Below are 4,303 nucleotides of genomic sequence, written 5' to 3'. Positions count from 1 at the left end.
TCCCTCATTTCTGAAGTGATGTAATTTTCACTGTGAAGGCAGATTGCAAACTGCAAATTCTAAGACTGAAGAACTAGCCCATTTTAGTTTCAAATTCTTTCGTGTTATGTTCTGCCTGCTCTCCAGGTAATTCCTATGGACATTTCTCAGAATACCTAAGAAAGTAAGGATAAGAACTCCTCTAAGACAAAAGCAACTCTTAAGTTTAAGGAATTTATGAAGATTAGCAATGTAGCGATAGTAACTTTTTATATCTTACTTAAGTTCTTTCTTAGATGTAGATACAATTCAGCTATTTCATAAAGACAAATGTACTTGAATTTTGACATTGAAAGCTTCAGACCAAGCTTCTGAATTCTTATCACACTATTTTCTACATGCCTTACAGGTCTAGCCAAATTTGTGGATTTGCACACAAATAGCAATCATAACTCACTCCTGGTCTGTACTGCCTTACATTACGAAGTCAATACTGCAGTACCATGCAGTGGATTGAACAGACGTGTGTATTTAGATTAATTAACATTCAACTTTAACCTAAATTATGAAGCTAATCTCTTTCATCTTCCTGGATAACCACTAAAATTAAGTTGGGCTACTCTGAAGGACCATTCAGAACAAAGATGTATTGTATCTTCACTGATTGGAAAGGGCCTGAGGTGAAACTGAAAGTCTTAATCTCAATATTTAAAGTTAAAAGTCTAAAGACGAACCATGTGAACCTTCTCTTATCCTCATCACTGAGGTACATTAAGTATTGTTACTCATAGCTGTCCTGATCCATTTCATTTTAAACACACATTCATTCTTCATTTTTCATTCAAATAGCCACAATATTTCAACAGCTATTAAAGATACCCAACTCAGATTGAAAGGGGTCAGAGTTTGGTATGTTCTCTATGTTGTAGTTAGATCAACAGAAACACTGGCTTTTAACTCCAGAAATGTTGTTCTGAGTTCAGATAATGTATAGTAAGCAAGTTTAAAAAAAAATTATGACAAAGCAATCTAATATACCTCACTTTTTTAGCAGTTCCAGCAAATCTAATGGGTCAATAGTTTCACTGTGTCTACATAAAATGGTAAATTGACAAGTACTGGTCATTAAGTCCTACCTTAATCTTTTGTAAGGTTTTAAAGTAGACAGAAAAAACTTTTTAAAACCCACCAGCAAAAATAAACAAACAAACATAAACACCAACAGATATTTAATTAACCCTGCACCACAAAATGCTCAGTCTTCTGGCATAAAACAGGGCCTTATTGGAAACAAACCGTAGTTGAAAAAGCCCTAGGATATTCACTAATCCCAGAATCGCAAGCAGGCTCTAAGGCTCTCAGGCTGTTACCAGCCTGGATGAGATATATGTGACACTGTGATGTATGAGAAGAGTTATTTCCAACAGAGAATTGTTAGTGGCTTTGTGCAAGTCATCATCCACATCAATGACAGGAGAGCTGACGGTTCCACAAGTCTGAAAGCAGCTAGTAGTTTGATCAGGGGATCAGAGATTCCAGCTGACATAAAAATCTCAGAGACCTTATCTTATCTAAAAGTAACACTTAGAAACTCCCAAACTATGATGTCTGTGCCACGTGATGTCTGTGCCACCTGCACAGAGACAAAACAAAGAACTGCTAAAAAAAAAGCTGTTCAGGTTAAAACCAAATATGAGCAAAAGAACCAATGAGTGCAAGGTGACTATCAATACTCTTAGGCTGATTCTCAAAGGAATTAAGTAACTATTAGTCACACTTTAGAACAGTCCTATAGTGAGAAAAAAACCCCAAAAAAACAACAAATCAAAAACCAACCCAAATCCCAACCCAATGTTCCTCAAATAATTAAGCATTTTATGAAAGATTACCTGATTTGGCATCTGCAATAGTCTCAAATTCCCACAGCTCTGTGTTCCAACTTTTCTTTGATATACATCCCAGCACATTAACATTGTATAACAGCATATTCATCACCAGTTTATAGCCACAGCAAGTGTACTTACTGCTGCCTTTCTATCAAAGCTTTTAGGGAAAGTATACGTAGGATTAAAATGATATTACAAATCAAGGGAAACGTGGTATTAGAACAAAATCTCACTTGTTAGACTTCCAACATGTGCTTTTAAAGTGTTACCATTAGTAAACTTTGGTGGCTGTGATCACAATTAGGCTATGCTGAAGAATCGAGAAGATACTTGAAGACGAAAAGTAATTCATGAGGTACTGCAGACAAAGGCAACATTAGGAATTAAATCAAAAGCAGGATTACGTTAAGTCCTTTCTTGTCACAATTAGTCTATTCAAGTTTTGAATTGCTACTAGGAAGTCTGTTTCAGGACAAGTTCCAATTAACTCCTTTTGACCAGCCTTGGTTGTAATTCCAGTGTTTCGGCAGTCACCTGATTCATTGTAATTACTTGTAATTACTGCTGCTAATACAGAAGGTATTATGTATTAACATAATGCATAATATAAGCATATAAGGAAAAATACTGAAAAATGTTTAAATCAGAACACAAGGAATTTTAGTAAAAGAGATAAGTCTATTTACCTATGAGTGAACAGATGGATATTAAATGGAGCAGTTGAAAACTAATTGTGTTAAGAACTTGTAGCCTTCCACTACTTTGATTTGTTCCATGGATGTTCTGGATAAAGGGATGTATGATGTACAAACGCTGTGCAGTGAGTATTTTGTTTAGTTTGGGTCAAAGTCCAGTCTGACATGACATTAAAATTCTGTGCAGAAAGATTTTATTATATTTTCTTTAGTGGATAGTTTGGGCAGAAAACCAAACTGGGTCAGTAAAAAGCCAATGCTAGCCAAGCTTGGTTTTGGTTTTCCCTGTTTTTCTGTGATTTATGTTGAGGCTATCATCTCTATGTGAAGCTTTGAAAGGCTCTTTTGGGCAGCAAGAATTCTCCTGGCTCAGGAACTCACAGTTTTAGAAACTAGAACAGAATGCTGTAAACAAGAGAATGCTGAACCCCATTGTCCCTGTTCTGTATTCTGTCCCTGGGTCTTTCACCAGGTTGAGCAGCTGTTGACATGTGGCACATGGGTATCCGAGGCCTCTGACAGGGAGCAGGAGAGCCTGGTGAGGGGTTTTGAGGAGGCACAAGAGGGACCCCAGGGCCTGCACTGTGCCTCCTGTTCTCCTGCTGGAGTTGTATGACCCCCTCTGAGCTGGTTGCACCATACATTGCATGCAGAGCCATTTTGAATATAATCCCAAGCTTTAGTGCTGCTGGAAGAGATAGATTCTTGGTTCCCTTGGTGTCCCACATGCTGTTAGTGGTGGAAGGAGCCAGAGGAGGAAATGCAGTGGAACTGACACAGGCATGGGGCACCAATGGGTGAAGTACTACAGGGGGAAGATGGGGCGGGGGATAAGACAGCAGACTGGGCTGGGGGATGGTCCTGTACTGAGGTCTGGAGAGGAGGAAGAGGATGAGGAAGATGCTGGGAGGCAGCAAGGTAGATGTGGGATACCCTATTCAGTTGCAAGACCACAGCCATCACCACAGTTACAGAGTTCATTGTAAGTCTAGGACAACATCTGAACCTCCAGCATGGAGAAGATCTGTCAACCTGTGTCACCCCTGTTACAGCCTCTAGCATGCCCCAAAGACCCTATTTACTGCACCAAGACTGTTCAGATTTGGCTAGTCCCTCACCGATTCATTCTTGGAATCTTCTTTGCTGCCACTGCAAAGCTGAATGATGCCTTCCAACCCTGAAGCCATATGAGTAATTTTGATCTAGCTTTTTTCTAAAGTTTTGAACTTTCCTAATATGCTATATTTCTTTAGTTTCTATAACATCACTGCTACAAGTACACCAAGAAGCAATGTTAGAGTTAACTCACACATCTCTAGCTGTTTGCTGGCTTTGTCTTGCTGTAAAGAACCTAGTGCATGAATCATTGTCATCGGCAGGGGCATTCTTGTAAATAGATTTGTAAGAGATGCTTTCATTTGCAGATGTTAGAATCAGATCAATCCTACAGTGAAACTGAAGCTCCAGAATTACTTCAGCCAAGGTAATTTAGTTTTGCCACAGCCCTATTTCCTTACATATTTTGACATAAGCATTTGGTGTTACTGTTTTGACAGATAAACTGCCAGAAAACTGATAAAATAGTCATTCTCTACTAGCTTAGCTCCTAGAGTTGGCTCACCACAGATCAGAGCATGGTAGCACCAACTTATATTTAAAACATTTCGGTACTGCACTAGAGGCACAATTAATGCTAGTGAATAAAAGAGAAATAATTCCTTTCCTTCCAGCTGAAGAGTAAAA

Source organism: Corvus brachyrhynchos, unplaced genomic scaffold (genome assembly GCF_000691975.1).
Source record: "Corvus brachyrhynchos isolate BGI_N302 unplaced genomic scaffold, ASM69197v1 scaffold101, whole genome shotgun sequence".
NCBI classification, from domain to species: Eukaryota; Metazoa; Chordata; class Aves; order Passeriformes; family Corvidae; genus Corvus; species Corvus brachyrhynchos.
The sequence above is the reverse complement of the archived record's forward strand: the minus strand, read 5'-3'. Positions refer to the sequence as shown.